Raw genomic sequence first — 23,116 nt, forward strand, 5'->3', positions numbered from 1 at the left:
CCCTTCTTCTTGAGGCTGGTTGGGATCTATTGTGGAAAAGACTGCAAATAACACATAGCTACTTCAGTAGGGTCCATCAATAATACATTTAGAGGTGGAAAGGAACAGAATAGGTGCCCTTTGTCAGGCTATGGTTGCCAGTTGGGAGAATAACCTTGCAGTTCAGGTAAGTCTGTGGTTCAGCTTCATATGTCCATCTTAATGTATGGATGATTAAACAGTGTAAAAGTTGATTAGATCAGTGATCAAAGAAAAAAGCTAACTGGTGGAGTCACTGTTAGGACAGATCAAGGCTCTTAAACTCTTAAAATCCACATTGCCTTTTAGCCACTTGCTAAAAAAATAATTTTAAATAAAATGCATCAATTTACTTTCTAAAAAATATACCCTTTGTGCTGTGAGAAAAATCGACAGTGCGCCTTATAATCCTGAGCGCCGTATGTATGAATTCTGGTTGTGCTTACTGACCTCTTGTCATGTTTCGGCTGTGTACAGGCAGGAGAAGGACCCAAACGCAAAACTCACGACAATGAAATTAAACTCAAAAAGCTGCTTTATTGCAGAAATGGCATGGAAAACTAAACTGGGCCATGGATAACTAACACACAGGGAAACACAGCCATGAGGGAGACTATGACACTGACAAAGAGAAACACAGGGCTTAAATACACAGAGGGATAACGACGGAATGAGACACAGAAGGAGAGCACAGCTGGGAGTAATCAGGCTGGACGAGACAAGGGAAGCAAAACTAGAAAAACTCACATGAGACATGGACCTTCAAAGTAAAACAGGAAACACACTGACTGAATTCTAAACATGCAAACTTAACAGCAACTGGGGAGACAGAACATAGGAACCTGAAACATGGTACAAAAACGTCACAGTGGACATAACATGGAACACAGGGAAGCCATATGACAAAGCCAAAGAACTAAACCTATGATAACCATAACAGACCTAGGGAAACAAGAAACGGTACAACAAAGGACTCAAAACATAAACCATAATATAAAAACACAAGATCTCTTCAAAATAAAATAGGAAACATAATGAGATGCAGACATGACAACCAGAACTTGACAACGTAAGACACAGACATGAAACACATGAAGAGCAGGGGAGACTTAACATGGGTTGGAAACACAAGGGGGAACTATTAAGCAAATAAACCTAGGAGACCTAATGAGCTTAAACATACTATAAACATCAAAATGAACTAAAACTCAAAACACTTGGTCATAAGACCCAGGATCGTAACACCTCTAACCGATTATATGTGGTACACAGCGCTCAAAATCTGTCAAAAAATGTTTTTTGACAGATTCAGGTCCCAAAGTCAAACGAACTCACTGAGAGTTAAAAACTGTCTAAATTTTTTCATCTTTAAAAATGATAAGTGTTGCTGCTTTACCAGGTGTAACAATGAAGTTTAATATTCAAGCATCCATGAAAACATAACCGACTTAGAAGTTAGCAGGAAGTTAGCTAGCTAGTTTCCACCTAAACATGATATAGCATGTTCTGACTGAGAGATTTCTGAAAAAAATAAAACTTACAGCTCTGCTATCACTTCCAGCATAAATGAAGACAGAAAACCAAACAGCAGTGAATTTTGTAGGGTTACTGAAGTTGGGCTAGCTGGTATATAATGATGTGCTATGTGATCGCTAGCGACACAGCTATGTTAGCATAACATAAACACAGTGAAGCTGGAGGATGAACGCTAACCTTTTTCCACTTGATAAAAGTTAACATGAGGGTTCCTGATGGTTAGAGACAAATGCAATCACATGGCAGGATACTGTAAATGGACCAAACTTCAGTCAGGAGACAACTGAGATAATCCATCCACAATACGAGGTTAGTCATTAATATACTGCAACAACATGAGAATAGAGCCGCTGCAGGAGAATTCAACATTAATGAATCAATGGTATGGAAGTGGAGGAAGCAAGAAGAATAAGCTGACTAAAGCTTGACGTATCTGACTGTTTTGTTTCACTTAATGCACCTTATAATCCAGTGCGCCTTATGGTCCAAAAAATATGGTAATATACCACACAGTATCATAAGCCTGGTAACCATTATTATAATTAGGGCTTTGCCAAATAATACCATCCTCTTATATACCAGTATAAATGCTTACATGGTACAAACGTGTCACATTTTAAGATCAGTAATATGGCAACACCAAGTCTGTAGCTTCCCTAGCATACATAACAACAAGCTCAGTCATGGATAAGAGTGAGAGCCACGTGTGAGCCTCCATTGACGGTTTAGTAGGAAAAAAAGGGAACTATTAAAACAATCTCGAATAAAACTCAATACTTGAGCAGAAAACTGCTCCCACTAAAGGTGGAAACAACAAACCTGTTTCACCACTTCACAAGCAAATAGCCATCAACGAGCAGAACCAGGCCACAAAAAACGAGACGCTAGCAGCTGGTGATCTGCTACCCAAATGTAAATGAATTACTAAGGAGAGTGGTGCCAGAGCACTCGCTAGCTGTACTCTATATGACCATGAGAGTAAATACTGGATGGAAATTACTGACATGGTCACATTGTGGAAAAGCAGAGCTTTAATTAGTGCTTGCATGCAAGGTAACACGGTCAAGTGTTTTCTGAAACTTTCTTTCGCTAGTTTTATTTTGTCATTTTTTTCTTTTACATTCAATTTATTTTCAGATAAACGGAAACTCTATTTTTATAAACAGCAACATTACCACCGTCCAGGACCCCAATTCAGTGTCCTTGCAATTCTAGACAATCATTTCCTTATGGTGTAGTAAAGTGCATTATATTATATGTAGCTGTTTTGATGTCAGTAACAACAATTATAGTGACTACAGTGGTATTTATGAATTTCAGTCAAAGCTTGTGTGGTGGCAGGTCTCATGAATAGTCATTAATAGGCAGTGTTGGGACTAACGCGTTATTAAATAACGCGTTACAGTAACTACGTTATTATTGTGGTAACGAGCACGGTAACTAGTTATTATGCCAAAATCAGGAACGCGTTAGTCGTTACTGGGATTTAGATAGGGTCGTTACTCGTTACTTCGTGTGGTGGCTGTCGCAGAGCTTCCACAGATTCAGTAACATTAGCAAGTGGTGGAGGCCAGCAGGTGGATGAAGGAAAGGGGATGCAGAAGGAAAAGAGACCCGAGGCGGCCGCCGGTCCAAGTTTGAACTGAACTTCAGGTAAGAAGTTATGACCTGCAGTCTCTCTGGGTCAGATATAAACCAAGTTTAGTTTATTTTCGTTATTCTGACTTTTTCCGTACTGCGTGCTAGCTAGCATGACGGAGTTTCTATACAGCTGGGTGGTGCTATGAAGCTAATGATGTTGAGCTTTATTTTGTTCATAAGTTATTAGAGTTGCCAACCGTCCCGTCTGGTATTCAGAGAAAATATTACGCGTTTCTTATTGAGGTGAAAAGGAACAGTTTGTCCCGTAATTCAGCTACAATGAAAAAGGCACAAAGCTGGAGTTATTCTGTGTTTACGCTGCACAGCTGCCTCTTCTTCTCTCATCCTCTCCCCCCTCCCTCTCCCGTTTCTGCTTCAATCATGAAAACTGATCAGTGATCAGCTGATCGGCTCTCTTGTTTGTTTATCGCCCACTTTGCGCCGAAAGAGGAAACCAGCGGATGTCGCGCTAAACAACAGCAGCACGTTTAAGCTTGATCAGCTGTTGTTAGAATTTATTTAATATTAATTTCTAGTATCAGCTGATGTTTGCTGGAGCCACAGCTGCAAAAAAGCTGCTGGTCATGATGTCGGTTTGGTTATCTGGTGAGAGGGAAACATGAAGATGATACCAGGAGATGTCCTTACTGTCACGGCTGGCGGAGGGAGCCGTGTGGTGTGGAGGAAAAGGAGGACCCAAGATGCAGCAAACTGATGATACGAGTGATGTTTTATTTACAAAGGTGGTGGTGACAAAAACAGGCAACGAGGTATGAGTACTTTACAAACGGAAACCTAAACTGGGAGAAACTAAATAGCAAACCTGAGACCGTACAAAGGGGGTGCGGGGCAGAGGGACGCAGAGACAGGACACCATGGAACGCAGATGAATGCAGAGATACGCAGAAATACACGGATGAGTGCAGACGAGCCGACGAGGAGCACAGGCAGACACCAACTATAAATACACACACCAGGTAATGAGGAAATGGCACACAGGAGGGGACACAGCTGGAACTTAATGGGCATAACGAGACAGACCTACAAAGTAAAACAGGAAATCTAGAACCCGAACCGGACACAAGGGGGGAGGACACAGAATAACTAGAACAGAGGGAAATAGTCACAAAACACAAAACGCTGGGTCAACGACCCAGGACCATGACACTTACTGAATCATCAGAGCTGAACAGGTGATGGAGAAACAGGTTTACCTTTTAGGTGACATGGATGAGTTGAAGTTATGAACTGTTTCTGAGAGACAAATAACACCAGGATCCTTTTCTAAGTAGCTGGCAGCTGGTAACTGTGCAGGGGCGGGTCTAGCAAAGTGTGGCCAGGGGGGCATGTAGGGCACTAACAGGGAAAGGGGGGCACAAAGAAATACTTTTCTTTCTTATTCTCATTTAAAATGTCTCGCTTTTAAAAAATAATTATCTGAATCTTACAACAAACGATTGATAGATTGATGCATATATACCATCAAAACAGTGTACATCACTGTCACAGCAGTGTTTGTTTTCATTCAAAGGCTTTATGATTTTTGCTATAATGGCGGCCAGTCTCTAGTCAAAATGCCCGGGACGATTTTTTTGTCCCAGTCCAGCTCTGTAAGCAGCTCATCTGCAGTCTGGTGTTGCCTACATCTTCCTATTCAGAAGGCAGAATTTCCGAGTTCTGAGTACAATCAAAGCACCACGACTGCAGTTTTTGTGTTGGATGTAAAAGGCGCACATGACGCTGTGACGTAGGCTAGAATCATGGCGGCGGTCAACGGTCCAGGCGTGGGATTTCTCTCGTGGAAATATGCACATTATCTTTTCCTTTCTATTGGTAGGTGGCACAGTGCACTGTGGCAAGTAAGCAAGCTAGAAGACTGGCAAAGTTATGGAAGCAACACATTAACAAGAGAATTCTGAGTAAAACCAAAGTTACTTTCCCTAGTAACTAGTTACTTTGAAAGTAACGAGTAACTTGAAGTAACTGAGTTACTTTTGAGAGAAGTAACTAGTAATGTAACTAAGTTACTATTTTAAAGTAACTTACCCAACACTGTTAATAGGCATGGGTCACTTGCTGTGCCTGACCTCCTAACATTTTCCTGTTAAACACAAAACTAAAATGCCTTCATGATCATAATTTAAACAAATTAATATTAAGGTAGGTGGATGCCATTCTTGTATCCTAAGTGAATTTTAGCCGATTTGCCAAATAGTTTAAGGTGCTAACTCTAACTCTACCCCTAACAGGTTTCAGGTCACCTAGTGCATAAAAACCAGAGGAAGTGGAAAGAAATGGATGGACGGATGGATGGATAAAATATCAGCAGCACGGGCCAAACTCCAGTTAGTGGATCATGTATTTTCACCTATCACAGCAGAGGAAAGTCATTGAGTTTGATTATGCAGATAGCAGCCTAGCAGATCATTCCACCTGGGATCAACAAGTTGACTTGGTATAAACGTCAGACACTATGGGATGTTTCCGTTATTTTGTCAGAGTTCTGCTCTGCTTAAATCGATACTGATTTTTATCTGGTGTCCATTTTAATACATTCATGTATTGGTGTCGCCGTGACCTTTTCATTCTCTTGAAAGCATTCAATCTGCAAATCAAATGGAGGATTTCACTGTGGAGAAAAGCAATTTCTGAATAAAAACAGGTACATGACAACACTGACCCAAATGTAGATGGCGCAAAAACTACGGGAAAAAAAGCTGCACACTTGATTAGATCTCCCAAAACTTTGAAAACCTGAAAATCTTTTCCATCATTGCCTTTGTTGTCTGCAGCAGATTGGGATTCATCAATAGTGTTGGTCAAGTTACTTGAAAAAAGTAATCAGTAACTAATTACTGATTACTTCCCCCAAAAAGTAATCCCGTTACTTTACTGATTACTTATTTTCAAAAGTAATTAATTACTTAATTACTTAGTTACTTTTTAAAAACATGATTTACAACCTGAATAGGTGATAAAGCGATAGATCTTTCAGCCCAGTTCTACTTTTTCTACATAATCCATCATATAAAATGTAATCAAATGGAAAAGTCCCTTTTTAAAACTTGTTTTATTAGTTTTAATCTTTTAACTTTATGCATCAAGCAAAAATTTAATTATATGCAACATTCTCTGACTGGAAGAAATTTATTTAACATTTAAACCTATTTTCTGCACATTCCAGCACATAAAATAATTTTTTTTTGTGTTTACACTCACTCTTTCAAATAGATGCAAGTAAAACCAGCAGAAAATAAATAAAATCAAAGACTCAGCGGTCCTGTTGCTCTATTTTCACCTGTAAAGCAGGAGTAGGGTAGGCGGAGGTTTACCCTGGTGCAGGTGTGCTGCAGCGGTCAGTGGAAGAATCCGTGAGTTTCTCTGTGAGTTTCCCATTACGTCATAGTGCACTCGGTGCTTGTTTGGAAGTTTAGGGGGTTTTTTTGCTGTTAAAAGAAGTTTTCTTCCCACGCACAACGGACACTAATGTTTTTGTCACTTTTTATGGAATCAGACTCAAAATAAGGTCAGTACTGCCACGCTTTAAACGCTGCACGCTCATACTCTCTCCCGCACTCGATATATGATCCACTGTTGATCTGCAACACAGCTGTTGTCACGAATGTCGCACTCGCTTACGTCACTGTCATGAGACATTCTCACAAAAAAATCACGGTTTTAGTAACGCAGTAACGCAGCGTTCCTACGGGAAAGTAACGGTAATCTTATTACCGTTTTTGCAATAGTAATCCCTTACTTTACTCGTTACTTGAAAAAAGTAATCAGATTACAGTAACGCGTTACTGTAATCTGATTACGCATTGTTATCTTACTGTGTCAGACTGAGACAACTGCTGTTGTGGCTAAAAATACAGTAAATGAAAGAAAATGAAAAGTTACAAGTAACGCGTTACTGCCCATCTCTGTTCATCAACAACTTGGAGTCACTTCTGACCAAGACGTGTCTTTAACTCACAAACTAACCAAATCTGTAGACCTTGCTCTTTCCATTTGTGCAGTATTGTTAAACATCCTGTCTCAGAGTGATGTTGAAAAACTAGGTCATCTATTTTGCTTCTTTGAGACCAAGTGGTCTATTATCCCAACAGAGCACTCGGCTCCCAGACTTCCAGTTTGGATTTGGGAGAGTGACACTATTTCTGCATTGAAGATTGGACTTACAACTTTCCTTCTTGATAAAGTTTACAGTTAGGGCTGGATCAGGTGACCGTGAGCCATCCTTTAGTTAAGCTGCTATACGCTTAAGCTGCTGGGGGACTACTAAAACACAGTCCTGCTCAAATGTGATGAGCTGATTGTTATAGTTCTCTCTCCAGCATTGTAGCACCTTATCTTACTGTGTCAGACTGAGACAACTGCTGTTGTGACTAAAAATACAGTAAATGAAAGAAAATGAAAAGAAAAGCATCTACAGTCTTTAATTTACAGTTAGGTATGCAGCAATGTCAACCTCAAATGCAACATGAAATGCTCAACTTGTGTTTTTTTTATTTAGTGGTTTTATATGCTCAGTGTTTCTGAAGTGATGAGCAAACAGAAGATAGAGAAACAGAGGAAATAATCATTAAATAGGGTTAATGATCATCACCCTCTCTCTGACTTCAGCTGGGCTCACTGAAAAAAACTTGGATGCTCTGGTCTGAATCATATTAATCTAACAGATTCCAAATTGTTCTTATAAAGTCTTCCTCAAACACTAATATTAGCTATGGAGCTTTCTGTAGTTTTCTGTAGTAGGTTCGATATCTTTCATGTTATGCTTCTTGTTCACAATATCATTAGAAAGCATTTCCAGGTATGTGCAGATGGTACCCAGTGACTACAAATCAGTTAGTTAGAGTGCAGACACGTCTGAAAGGCAACAACATAAGGATTAAACAAAAATAGAAATGCTCAATCTGTGTGTTTTACTGACTTTATAAATGCTGTAAATGCCCTCTGTTCCCATACTTGAGCTGCATTTAGAAGTTTCAGTTAGAGAAGATGACAAGATCTACTTTCTCCTGACTTTAAAAGCCCAGTTCATGCAGACAAAAGTTTTCAGAGAAGAAGAAGGTGGCGATGTGATTAAACATTTGCAACAACGACAAAGAAGAAAAGAACAGATGTGTTCACAAAACTGCACCCAGAATTTCGTCCTTGCGAATCCCTGTGCACAGTCGTCTCTTAATGTAGGAACTGAACTGATCTTGAACAAGCCTCAGAAAACATCTTGTTTATGGCTCATTGTTGCGGAAGTGGCTGAATGTATGCTTGCTGCCATTCTTATCTGTTATAACACATGGGGTCATGAGGGCGAAGGGGTTTACTGGGCAGAGATAAGCTCACACAGAGCTGGGTGTCTGCAGAAAAATCTTAAAAAGCATCGATTTCACGTTCTGAAATGTCACTCTTGTTTTCTATTCTGCTCCATTATCTGACTTTAGTTATTACATCTTTCCAAGGTCCAAGTCACAGTTAATGGTTATCTAAGAATTAATACAGCATTAATACACTAAGAAAGCCAAATATTCAGCTCATTAGACTAAAAAAAACAAACAGTAAAGCAACAAAGTGCCACATTTTAGAATCTGGAATGATGATCAGATGATTTTAGGTTACATTAATTGACTCTTTCAGCTAAAATTCAGGGATTTTCCTGAGCCTTGAATAGCTGCTTGTTGGTGACACCAGCACAGCTGACCGGCATCCACTGAAGGCAAAGAGTTTGTCTTATTTTATTTAACAGAAATATTATTGGGGGTTTTCCTATTATTCCTGAAGTATTTGTGTACAAAATGTCTACAAATGTTGAGTAGATGAACCCCAACTTGAATTAAATGCTTACAGATTTAATTTTATTACAGCGCTGCTTATTTTCCTTTACGTCTGCCTGAAACCTTACTCTTCAATAGCACATAAACATGGGCACTTCCTAGATCACATAGGGCCCAATTTGATCACCAGAAGGTTAGATTTCTCATTAAATTATTCATAAAACGGTGGAACATCCTGACATCTTTAAAAAAATAAGTGCACTTTTCAATGATGCGTCAACGTCTTTCCACATTCAGTGACACAGCTGTCATTACATGCACCACACGATTACGGATCAAAGAGGAAAGTTACACAGCCGTTGCTTTGTTGAAACTAAACAGAAGTATTTCACATCTTTTATTTGAAGCAACTTACATCATCCTAGAAATAATTTTAACTTTCCAGATGTTTTCACTGTGATGACGCACCGCTGCCATCACCACAGCAGGTGTTGTGTCGTATTGATAATGTCTGTAATTAATGACTCCACCGCAATTTTCACACTTTGTGAGGTCACCCAGTGACCCAGATTGGACACAGGTTTGACACTCCTGCTGTACACTGACAATGGTTTTCATTGATATCTCTCATATTTTTGGATGGTTTTTTGATCAAGAAGCAGACATGATATTTGAACCGTGTGGTATCACAAAAGGTCAATCTTCAAACCACACTGAGAGATATTTAAAATGAGCAGAAAAGAACAATTTTAAGTCAGAGCACTCAATTAAAGTAACCTGTATTAAAAGTGAATTCAAATAATAACTAAAGTAAATTGAATGCCATCCTCAATATCCTGAACTTGATAAGTGCTTAAGAAACTTCACGGATCTTTTTCTTTTCTTTTCTTTTCTTGTCCTACATCTGCTTCTGCATCGATTATTTTTTGGGGAAAAACTTAAATTTGACCATTTGTCTTCTCAAAAAGGGACTTACAAAACACACAGGAGCAGGTGTACAGACATACTGAAAAGGTGTACATGTGCTCCTCAGGCAGCAGTTTCACTGTCAGGTGTAAAGAAATTTTAAAAAGAAACGTATTTATATCAAATGTCAGTAGATAAACATGTTCACTCCAACACACAGAATAGCATCAGTTTTAAAGGTAATTTACAATAGTCACTATATTTTCGATGGATTCAACGTGTGTGTGTGTGTGTGTGGGGGGGGGGGGGGGGGGGGGGGGCGTCAGTAAGCAAACTGTGGTGAAAACTCTCCTATTGGGGTTTTGCATAAAATAAATAAGCAGTAATAAACAGTTGTGTGATTCTTCAGACAGTTCACGCATTTTCTTTCCGCTTTACATGAAGTTTGTAAACTGGGATCTTCTTGTTAACCTTACAAACTGGCGCACTTGACCTGCAGATTAAAAAGCAGGAATCCGTCTTACCTGGAGTAAGCCTCTTTAACGCCTCCTGTGGCGCGATTCCTCAAACACAAACCCACGCGGGGAGCAGGAACCGGCCGGTGGCCCGTCGATTGAGCAGATAGTGGGGATGAAGTCCGTACGAAGAGTCGGGAGCTGTTCTAACAGCTGCTGCTGCTGTTGCTCGGTGCTGATGTGCTGTCCGCGGAGCGAATGCGCCTTTCACCACCCTGTCACAGTATTTCTGTCCCCCTCCCCTCCATAAGGAGCTTTTCCTCCACCTGATCCCGCGTCATTAGCCAAACACCAGCTGGAGCTCTGGACTCCCCCACCCATCTTTACTGAACCACCTCCTCGTCTCCATTGCGCTCTGCTCCGAGGAGCAATGTGTGGAAGACAGTTAGTGCCAAAATAGAAATACAACGTGTGCGCTAAATGAAGCAAATTAAACAGAAACAAAAAAAGGTAACATTTTTAAATAAATTCTAAATTAGAGCCAGTTTGTTCATATGAAGAAGTCCCAGTTTTAAGAGAAAGGAAATTTATAAATGACTAAATAGTGTTGGGTTTTTTTGTTTTGTTTTTTTGCACTAACTCCACTTTGCAGTTATTTATTTGTAAAAAATGTTTGGAACCACTTTGTGTTGGTCTTTCATGTGGAATTCAAATAAAATTGATTCATGTTTGTGGCTGTAATGTGACAAAATGGTAGTCACTTCAGTGGCTCTCCTGGAAGCAGGGACACGTTTCTCTTGGTTCCCACCCACTTCCCATTGCTGTTGCTTATTTCGCAGTATCAGAATGTCTTTCACTTTCTGTGGTCTCTCTTTGGACTTTTGGATCTCCGTATTAATCAGTATATTCTGGTTATACCTCATATTACTGTCTATGTTACCACAATGTGTACATATCTTTCTGGGAAGCTGCATGTCAGGCTACCTCATAGGTTTAACAAAGTACTCAAGTGTAACATCCTGTTTGGAAATGGGCACCAATAAGTGAGGATGTCCTGTCGTAAATTCTTATACGGTAAACCTGGATTAATTAGCAGGAGAAAATGAACGAAAAACTGAAGGATGTAAACTATGTTAAATTTTTGATACTGTATTGATAAAAAAGCAAAACAAAATGTGTTGGGTTTTTTTGTTTGTTTGTGTTATTTTATCAGGATTTATGAACATAATGTTCACGGGACAAGCAGATTGTTGTGATTTAAGTGATTATGGTCAGAAACAACTGAGTTGTGAAACTGAAGAAAAAGGTAAAGGTCTTTCCACTATTTGGTTCCAGATGACTTCTGGTGCATTAAAAAGAAATCCATGAATTACAATGAAACAAATAAATGAAAATAAATAAAATCTCTATTATTAATAATTAATAAAAAGTCAAATGACAATACAAATTTAATTCAATTCCAGTTTATTTGTATAACACCAAATCCCAGCTACACGCTGCAGAATTAAGGAGAAGACACCTAAAATCAGACAGCCCCTCTGTGAGCAAGCATTAGGTGACAGTGGGAAGGAAGAACTCCCTTTTAACAGGAAGAAACTTCCAGCAGAACCAGGCTCATCTGACACAAACAAAGCAATGATGTCTTGGGGTGTTTGTTACAAGCCTCGCCCAAATGATGAAAGAATAAAAATACTAATCCCACAACATTACAAAATAAAAGGAAATAACATCTAAATAAAAGTCCAGTATTCACTGTCACTATTTCTTTTGTTTCAGATTTTAGTGGGGCCACATTATACATCTGAGCGATATATATATTCACAAATATGTGAATTTTATAGACTTTTCTTCATCTTGATTTTAAAAAAGAGGTTTAGATAGCTACCTAAAAAGGTTAAGGAATGAGTCTACAAGCCAAATGGTTGGAAACCACTTGTTTAATCATACTAGTGCACAATTTCTAAAGACGTCATCTGTTTTTTAGTATATAAAATATTAATTGGAGACATAACTGCGTCTGTCAGATACACGTTTTGCAGTAAAAAGTACAATTATTCACTTTAAAATGTGGCGAGGGAGAAGCATAAAATAGCACTGACAGCTTTTGGGGAAAAAAATCTTGATCCTGCAGCAGCGCTGACAGTACCACACGACGTGTGAAAGAGCAGTCATCCTGGATCAGTATTAGCTCTGCCCCACGGAGACAAAAATAATCAGATTATTCTCAGGAGCAGCTTGTTTGATTCAGGGCCCTTGTGCTGCAAGGCCTCCACTGTATGTTGCTCTGTTTGTTCACTGTGTCGCTGCCGATGTTTAACCAATGAGAAGAGCATGACTGCTCCCCAAAGTCAGGAGGCATGACTCAAATTAGTTAGAGTGCATCGTCCTTTGAATGATTCATCAAAGAGATCCCAGATCCAGAGACGCAGTGACTGAGGCGACTGCCTGGATAAATGAAAGCTGATGTGAGGTGGGGTTGTGGTAGTGGAATATTTTTCTACCAGATGGGACACGGATATGTCACATATGATAGAGCTGAATACATTAGCCAACATAAACTTTGTTTTATAAATCTGTTATTTAATTTAGGTTGAGGTTTAAATAGTGCTTTCAGTTTTCAATTCCAAGGATTACTGTTTTTACAGGGGCAGATTCTCAACTGCAGCACAAACTTGTAGATTTTTACTGACTGGAATTCTCCCAAGCAGCTTTTAGTGTCTATAATTAGCCCTGCCGTGGAGTTGATGCCCTTCTACAATTTTGTCCAGCTCCTCTTTTGCATATCCATTCCCTTGGGTCACCTCTACATTCTGTGCTGGGAGACCTAGCAAAGATTCCTGTTGCAGCAAACATGACCGTCCATTCTTGGAATTGGTCTACCTATTAACCTGAATGAGTTGCAGGCACCATCTGATCCTGCCAGTAGTGACAAGGACACTAGCAATAAGGAAAGAGAAATTACCTTTGGCCACCTTTTTTGAAGCTGGACAACTGAGTCATTGTGTTTCACTGTGAACCTAAACTGTACCCGCTGTCAACTGTACCTGAACTGAAACACTGCTTGAAGTGCTTGCAGCACCAAAGGAACCTGCTGTGTTCAGACTCGTTTTAAGTTTTGAGTACCTTTGGTTTAATTGCGGGATGTATTTAATTTGTGTTCTTTTTCTGTGCCTCCTTAAACCCATTTAGTGCAAGACATTTTCAGTTGTATAATAAACTATTAGACATGTTTCTATTAGTTCAAGTTCATCTCAAGAACAACTCAACTAACAACTTTTAGAGTCTCCTTCAGCTGGAAAGTTAAGGCCTTGTTTTGAGCAGCCTCCCGACTCACTCTGCAGGTGGCATTTTCCTGCATTTCCTTCACCTGATGTTGTAGCCAAAACAACTCCTCAGCGTACAATTTTGAAGTAGATGCTTTAAATCTCGGACGATGTTTTGGTGGGCTATGAGGTTTTCACGAGTGCTTGCTTTTTTGCTTTTTTCCTCATTTTGAGGGAAATTATTTCATTCCCCTTTTCTTGACTCGTCATTACAGCTTGACTCCATTCCGGGTATGAATTTTCTGTTTCAGATGCTAACACGGCTGAAGCAGCTTAACCTTGCACTACTGAAGTTCCTTTGAAACTGAGATCTCTCAATTTTGGCTGTAGGACTTCACATGAATATCCATAGTTTGGATGTTTGCAGCCGTCATACCGCTTTTTTAAAGTGTGATGAGTGAAAACTTTTAGTTAGCTTGTTTTCAACATCCTAAGGACCTACCTACAGCTTAAAAAGGCCTTTAAGAAACAAATTCCACCACTCAGCAGCCTGACTGAGCTGGCGTATGTATTGTTAGTTTTTATTACCAGCTACATCCATAAACTGTAATAGCTGCAGGTAGTATTTTTGTTTTCCAGACTCTTTAGAAGTGAATAGTCACCATGGCAACAACAACAACAAAAAAAAGCTGAAGCCATTATACATAACCCAAACTATATTTCTTAGCTTAGTCAAGCAGTTTATATTTCCTTAACTTCACTATGTTGTTTCCAATGAAAAGTGTCTCTGCTGTGTAAGACGTTGAGTCAGTGTGAGTGCTGAACCCCTCCAACCTCCCGATGGGGATTTGTAAATGCATAAACTATTAATTAGGCATCTCATATTATATATGAGATCAAACACAATAAAACTGAAATATTTGAAAATGGTTGTGAGATATTCAATAATGTCATGTTAATATATCAAGGATGCACTGTCACAATACTTAATACTGCAGTGCATTGTCTGATAGACTGTGATTTAATCTGTTTTTTTTTTTTACCATATTCTTTTTTACTATACACAGCTATTTTTAATTCTGTTTTATGTTGGCATCTTAAATTTGAGAAAGTTAACCTTCTTATGTAAGCATTTGAATGTATGCTTATTTTACTTTAGTGGGATTATTTTCGATTTCACATTAGATTTCACTTTGTTATTGAGCTGTATAATAATCAACTGAACTGCTTTGTTTTTGGTTGTGTTTAAATTCATTTTTTTAACTGCTATAAAAACAGTGAGCCATGATATTTACCTGGTGATTCTATGGAAAATGTTTACAAAGGCAGCAACCCTGTTAGTCAGCTACCTCTGTCAGCATCCATCTGTCAAAGTATTTTAAGCCTTCCTAGCTGAGTTATTGGAAAACAGGCTGTAAACCTTTTTAATTCTGCTACAATACTGGACATTTTAATATGGGAATCTATAAGAATCGGCTTAGTTTGGGGGCCAGCCTCAAGTGGACATTAGAGGAACTGCAGTTTTCCATGCTGGCTTCATTTCTCTTGCAGAGGGAAAAGAACACAGGGTGAAAATTTTCAGGTCACTAGTTGTCCATGACAGGGTGTTGTGTGTGTGCGGTCTACCTCTGCTTGTATCACTTCATGTTGAGACTGTGAGTACAATAGTTGATTTTTATGTCATGTGGTCCACAGTGCATTTCATGAAGGTCAGGGCACTGAAAACAGAGGACTGAGTCTCAGTGGGCAGCCCTAATGGAAACAAACTCCATTAGGAACCCCCTCCCCTCGCCCTCTTTTCTAAGGCCTTGAGAGAAGCCTTTATGCGTTTTTAGTGGTGAATGTGAATCCTGGTCTACAAACGTTCGAGCCCTGGTTCTGGTTTGGCAGCTCAAAGGTCTCAGCTGCAGTGCCTGCAGCTCTTTGTGATTGTGAAACGGGCCAGCGGTGATGTCACAGTCGCCATGCAACAGATTTAATCTAATCCCCTTTCCCCAGATTAGAAAGAAAAATCACTAGAAGGTCTTTTGTCTAAATTACACACCATGTGAGTATTTGTTTAACCTCCATCTTCTACAGCAGGTTTACCATATGCTGTGACGCTCCACCCTGGACTAAGTTTTGACCTCTTTTGTAGGTTATACTGCTCACGGCTGACATAGAAATACAGTGCGAAGCTGCGGAATGACAAGTGAATAAATTATTCATTTCGCAGGATTTCAGCCTTAAACATTCTCCCTTCAAACCAAGCACATTTCAGATGGAGAATCATAATTATTCATTATGCTTAACTGAGGCATTGCGAGAAGTGAGGAACTGCACCAATGTGGACAAGTCATTTTAACCAGGCTGAGCTTCTTAATTGGCAGATATCCAAAGACTGTTTAGGGTGTAAACCAACACCAAACCCTGACTAAAACCAACAGGCTAACTGATAGTTACCTAATAGCAGTGTAATAGAGACAACAATTACATAGGTTTGACTGGATGACTTTGTGCACTTGGAGAACTTGCATAATTCATTTGGACTGTTTGGCACAGGAGGCAAAGTGACAAACACAAGCTGGATTTTATCCCAAGGACAAAACAAATAAATAAAATAAAGCACATACAATGTGGAGAGCTGAGGGTTTACATCAAATATGTGGTAAATGAAAATAATCACAAAGGTTGTGTACATGGCACAGCAGCAGAGGTGGTGAACACAGTGGAATAAGATTCATTTAACTGTATGCATTACTGGATGTCTTACTGTTCAATTTGACTAAATATTACCTTTAGCTTCTGCTGTTATCAAATAAAGTTTAACATCTGTTGTAAAAATAGCCTCATTATATTTGCTCAGAGGTTTTCTTAACGTGCTAGCAACCTCTCCAGAGTGTGTGTTTTACGAAGATGGTGGAAGAATGATACTTTCAGATAGGAATAATGTTTTCCTGGTATATGACATCAAGCCTTTTATTAGCCTCTATTTTTGCCAGTTTGCTGTAATAAAGTCAAGGTCCATTGACAAAAACTCCTGTTGATGGACTCTCCAAAACTAATGCTTTCATCTGTATTCTTGGATTGGCCAAGAGAGGTGCTAACGCAGCTGGGCAAATCTCCTTCATAATCATATAAGTCTAAAGGAGGCATGGCATTTCTTGTCATTTAGCTATTAATTTTTTACTAGATTTCCCTTGCAAGAGTTTACAGAATGGTCTGAAAAAGAGAGTTCTCTGGGCGAAATGCCTTGTTGATGTCAGAGGTTAGAGAATGGTCAGATGGCTTCAAGCTGAAATAGACAACAGCAAATCAACCACTAACTAATAACCAACTTGTTACAACCAAAGTATGCAGAAGTGCATCTCTGAATACAGCAGAAGATCACATTTAGTGCCACGTTTACATGGGCCCACTAAAATTGGATAACAGGAGAAAGCTTGTGTGGTCTGATGAGTCTTGATTTCTTCTTCGACACTGAGATGATAGGGTCAGAATTTGGAGTAAACAACATGAAAGCATGGCTCAGTCCTGCCTTTTATCAGTACTTCAGGCTGTTGGTGGTGTAATGGTGTAAAGGATATTTTTTGACACCCTCTGGTCACGTTAGTATTATACTGGGCCTCATTTAAATACTAAAACCTATTTGAGACCATGTCCATCCCTTTATCTCCACATTGTTCTTGTCTTCTGATGGCTGCTTCCAGCAGGATAACACACTGTGTCACAAAGCTCAAATCATCTCAAAAGTTCGCTGTTCTCAAATGGCCTCCACAGTCACCAGATCTTAAGCCAATAGAGCACCCTTGGCATGTGATGTAATGAGATATTCATTTTGGATGTGCAGCTGTTTTGGTGGTAAAAGGGGGTCCAGTGTATGCCTACAGTATTTAACCAGTAGTATATGAATTCATTAAATTAGCTTCATTGTGAGCCAGTAAAACTATATAATCTCACATGGCCCTGTCACACCACTTTAACATTAGTGTTGAGATGGACACCTGTACTGGAGTACCAGGGGACCAGCATCAATATTTAGTCTCTACCTTGTAATCTGAAGTTTTGGGCTCAGCACATAGTTTAATCTATTACAAATATTTTCATCAGTACTGGACAGAAGTGTTTAAATGTAGCAAAATCGAGCCACATGATCCTCAGCTGGTCTTGATCGACTCATGAAAGTTTGGCTGTGACAGACAGCTCGATGTGATCTTCACAACTGTGTCAAACAACTCCAACATGTTTCAGCAATAAAAAGAAGATACACCTGCACTCTGTGTTTGTGTCTGTGCATGTGTGTGGTATTGGACTCATTCTGTCACATCTAATGTGTGTCACTCTGCCATTAAACTTCAGTCTCATTCGATCTGAATAATACATTTCCCCCATTCTCTTCAACAACCGTCTGCTTGTTCGACACTCAAAACTGACATACAAAACCTAACAAAACACGCACACACACATTATTCCAGTGCACAAATGCAAACCAGCATGCAACATGGACACACAGATGTGTTTAAATTATCTCAGTGGTCTGATCTATTTCAGTCTCTAAATAATGGCACATTACAGCTGAAGATAGAAATGACCAGTGCTGGCAAGTTACTTTGACAAGGTAATTCATTATAGTTACTAGTTACTTATTCAAAAAAGTAACTGAGTTAGTAACTGAGTTACAAGATTCTAAACGTAATTAATTACTTGAAAAGTAACTATTGCGTTATTTTTAAAAAAAAAAGTTTAACATTTTTTCCAGGGTATAATTGGCCATTTTTAACTACTTTTGATGTTTCCTCTACATTTCACCTTTAAAAACTATTTACTTTGCCTTGTTTGGTATCATTCTTATCAGCACAACCTCACGTGTCTGATTTTGCAGTTATATTTTCATTTTGACATACTGTATTTACACAATTGATCTAAAATCAGACCAAAAAAAACGTAAAATCAGAGTAGAAAATGGATATATTTTTACTGTAACAACCACAAACATGTTTAATGAATCATGTTCATAACTTTAAATGCAAATATAAATTGTCAATTTTAAAATCATATGCACAAGTTTTGCAAACAAAGTTATTTGCATCCATTTACCTTTGACCTTTTATTTAAATAACCGTTTCAAACTATTTGCATAACAATCAGCTGTTCTGCATTCAATAAGATGCCACCCAAATTATTTGGGCCACTCTAAATATTTCTGTCCACTATAAAGGAGAACATCACAGCCTGATACCTGCAGCTCTGACAGCAGCAGGTGCATCACTCCTGTTTTTTACCTGGGGACAGCAGTCACCTCATTTTTCTGACACACACCACAAAACTATCCACAACACACTAACTACACAAGACAACACATTAACTACACACTCCAAACACGCTAAACGTCACAAATCTCTCGCATCTCAAAACTCGCTCTCTCTCTTTTTTTGCTGTCTTTCGCTCTCTCTCTCTCTCTCTCTCTCTCTCTAAAACTCCCCCCTTTTCCTAAACATCCAAATGTCATGTTGTCATATCATTTTTGATTCGTTAACATGGTGCATTTTTCCACCAACACGAAAGGGGTGTTTTTTTGTTTTGGGGTATTTTTTTGGTCATAAGCAGAGAGTGCTTGCTAGTGCTGTCCTTAGACAGTAAACGTGACGAAACTATTCAGGACAAAACGCCGCATATATATTGTTTATCATGGCTCTGGTTTTACACGGCCTATCAACACAATTTAAAAACTGGTAAATATCACCTTGTTGCTTTGTCATCTTGAAGGAGTCATGTGATTGGCTTACCACGACTACTTTATTCTTCCTCAGTCAAACAGCAGCACTTATGCGATTGTTTTGCCCCCCTAGCTGCAAAAAAGTGCCAAAAAGTGATTGTCGGGCAGAAAGTGATTGCTGTCCGCGGGAGCGTGCGCAGCTGCTTAAAGCTGTAGCGCCCAGATTACTTACGTAGACAGCTACTTCTGTACAACTGATGCGGTAAGGTGCGGTAAGCTGAAGACAGTTTCAACCGTCTGGTTGTTGAAAAATAGTAACGCAACCGCATGGCATTTTCTTGTTAGTAACGGTAACGTGTTGTAACGATAGAAGTAGTAATTAGTTAGATTACTCGTTACTGAAAAAGTTAACGCCGTTTGTAACGCCGTTACTTGTTATTCCCATCACTGGAAATGACAGCTCTTACAGAAGACTGACTGGTCTACATGGAATAAAAATATCATTTAAAAAATGTATGCAGTAATACCCGACTACACTCTAGCAATTCAACAGCTTCATTTACTGCAAAATTTAGACAATTTCTAGTAATAAATAAGCCATCCAAGGCTGAACACATCTGTTGCCTCTGACACGTTTTTGTAGGTGACTGCATACTCACAATATTGTTCTAGGAACCAGGTTTTTTGTGAATACACTTCAGTTTTGAGGGCTTTAACACTTTGTTTTTGTTCCTGTATGTTCCTGCCAATGATAAAGAAGTGAAGAGAAATGGAATTCCCATTAGTATTAGTGAATTTCTAGTAAAGATTATAACACAGTTTTTATGGTCATACAAAACAATTGAATAGCAAATCATGCTCCAAAATGTTGATATCATTTTAAAGAAGCATATTTAACTACGATATCTGACGGTCTGTTAACATACAGATAGCTAGCTAATCTTAAAATGACTCTTCAGTACAGAAATGAAGCCCAACAATCATGTTTTACAGTCCCGTGGTCTCAGCCTCAGATACTCAACAAATCAAACAAAGCTCATGTGAAAACAAGCAAACAAATGAACAAAATATGTTCTCCTTCATTTCTGTCAAACAAAGCTGTATGAAACGTTTCCAGCTGTTAGTATCATGGTTGCTAGGCAACCTGGGCAGCGTGATGGAGGCTAGACCGTCCCATTTCAGAAGCCTCGTACTTCCGGCCTTAGCGGTCTTTGAATACGCGGCCCTTGTGGACCGTTAAGGCTGCGTACTTTAAGCAGGCTGCAGACCCTGAATTGGGATACAGCCATTATGAATGGTGATGCTGTGGCAAACAATGCCTCTTCAGAACCCCTAAGAAGGGCCTGGGTTTTAAATCATCTGGTCAGCTGAGGACTCATTAGAGATGTTGGAGAGGAAGTCCTTTCACTTTTTAGCTAAATTTAAACATCTTTTGTCTAGATTACGCGTCGGTGACCTGAGAAGAATGCAGCAAGTTGGGTTTTTTTGCAGCAAGTTTATAATAGCAGGAATGCACTGACAGTTTTCTTGCTTAAAGAAGTTTCTGGAATTTATAGTACGATGATAGTATGATTTTTAGTCTATTTTATGATAAAAGAATAAAAGAATTAAACTGCTACATAAAGTTTAAGATTTTAATTACTATGAATTGTCAATATTATACATGTGGTATTTTTTCTACTTTCTACATTCATGTATTCACTGTCTGTTGTCAATCATGTTTTACACTGTGTAGTATTTCCTGGTAGGTGGCAGTAATGCGCCAACATTGTTTCTGCATTTGCATGTTGGTGATTTATTGCATGCACACAAACCTGTGCACTGTTTAAATCATGTTTCATGGAACTACATATTCGTAAGCCCTGGCATTTACTGAGCACCAGTCAGATATTTAACAAGGAAAAGATGACACTCAAGGGGAACTTTATACTCATTTCCAGCATACACGAGGGACGCCATTTTAAGGCTTAACTACTATTGGTGTGATGTAATCAGCAATGTTAAATCCCTCAACACAATCAGCAGTGATCTGATTGACAATAATCCCAAGTGAAAGTTGGATTTCCATCCATGCAATTGTGCTAAAAGCACCAGCGTTAAAGTGATGGAGGTCTTAAATCCAGATAAAACTTAAAAACTATGACCTTGATATCATTTTTAAATGCTTTTGATTTTATTTTATCGTTCCCACAGGTTTTTATCCAGAACATGTTATTGTTCTTGGAAAGTTTATTTTTCAAGCAAAGAGAGCTGGTTTTAGTTTCACTAAAAAGGGGAAAAAAAAACAAACAAAAAAATGTCTTCTAATGCAGGGATTATCAAGATGTTCCTATCAAATATATCCAAGTGAACAGTTCCATCAAATAACCCTTAGCTCTAGGTACCATCCACATAATGGAGACTAGTAAAAGAATCACATTATAGGCAATTTCTAGGAGGTCAGATATTCCAGGAACCCCCAGGAACACTTTCAATACTATTTGAGTTTGGAATCCTATCAACTCCTGGGTCCCAAGGTGCCACAGATACTTCCAAGAGTCCTTAAAATGTTCCCAAGCAACAAGAGGCCATTTAGCGCCACCACACAACTCAGTGGAAAAATGTCAAGTGATGAGTCCCATGAGCCCCCAAATTGAACATCAAGATCTCTCAATCTAATTATTTTTATGCCTTTAACCCTATCAAGACCCCTCTAGCCCACTGTAATCGACTTAAGGATGTTATGACCATTGAAATCCCCTTAAACATACCAAACCTTACCAAGAACCCCAGATAAGACAGAACTTTGACATAAAAAAGCCCATGAAACTCACTAATGAACACTGAATGCATCAGAAATCCGTCGATGAACTCTAACTCATACACCCCTGGAACCACCCGCTGGACCTTTGGGACTCCATGACTTGTCTCAAAGCCTCTGTAACCTCTCTAAGTTCTCTGCAACCACTTTTTAGCAAGGAAAAAGCTTTAGAGTGACTCATGAGGAAACTCTCAAAAAAGAACCAAACAAGTATACACATTCTGTGATGTGTCCCCAGAGTTAATCCTTAACTCTACCTCATAAAAAAACCCTATCTGAGCCTCCATCTTGACTTATCTAAGAAACTCTGCAACCCTCTTGTAGTTTGTTACAATCCTTAAGGACCCCTAGATCTTTTCATTGTCATCAGTGGAAAAGATAATAACTCACTGCTTTTTTTTCTTTCACTCAGAATGACACACTGCAGCTAAGCTTCTTTCTAATTGTAAAAAACACAAAAAGCTCCAGTTATTAGTGTCAAATAAAGCATCTTTCCTTTGCTCTGTGTTTGATTCAAAAGTGCTAACATTTTTGGCTTTTTCTCTTCTGTTGTACTCTTCGAGTGTAAATCAAAGTTAATGTTCGGTTCATGTGTTTCCCTTGCTGCAGTCTAGTTTGAAATAGGAAGCGTGTGGAAATTTACCTTCTGTTTTACTTCATGTTTAGAAAACTGCCACTTCCTCTGACAAAAATTTACAATGTCGCCATCAAGTACCTAGTTCCTCCTAAACAGTCATCTACCCCTCGAGTGTCAACATACCTTGGACTCAACTGCTGCTATCAGAATACCCATCCTCACAGCTCATGTTGGTAAGAGTGTCATTTCTTATCTGAATGTCAGGCTTCACCCCCCTCCACATTAAGACCAATGCTATGACCATAAACCAGACTTTAAAAATGATCATGTTCTATAACTGCTTTCTTCTGGAATCTGCCAAGAAAAATGTGATTTTTCCAGGACTAGTTAAGCGAATTTTCTCAATGCTTTTTTTTAGAGTTAACTTTCAATAGCATTTGATCCCAAC

The 23,116-nt window shown here is 39.0% G+C and overlaps 1 protein-coding gene across 1 annotated transcript in view; it reads right to left on the minus strand.

The window, feature by feature from the left end:
* Positions 1–10,458, minus strand: part of crfa4 (cytokine receptor family, class I receptor 4) — a 52,286-nt gene extending 41,828 nt beyond the window's left edge. The window contains exon 1 of the mRNA XM_085348996.1: positions 10,403–10,458. The gene's annotated coding sequence lies outside the window, so the exon portion shown is untranslated. The remainder of the gene's footprint in view (positions 1–10,402) is intronic.
* Between the last annotated feature and the right edge of the window lie 12,658 nt (positions 10,459–23,116).

Source organism: Diplotaxodon limnothrissa, linkage group LG23, assembly GCF_057381915.1.
Source record: "Diplotaxodon limnothrissa isolate DT_005_m linkage group LG23, D_limnothrissa_male_GT1.1, whole genome shotgun sequence".
Lineage (NCBI taxonomy): Eukaryota > Metazoa > Chordata > Actinopteri > Cichliformes > Cichlidae > Diplotaxodon > Diplotaxodon limnothrissa.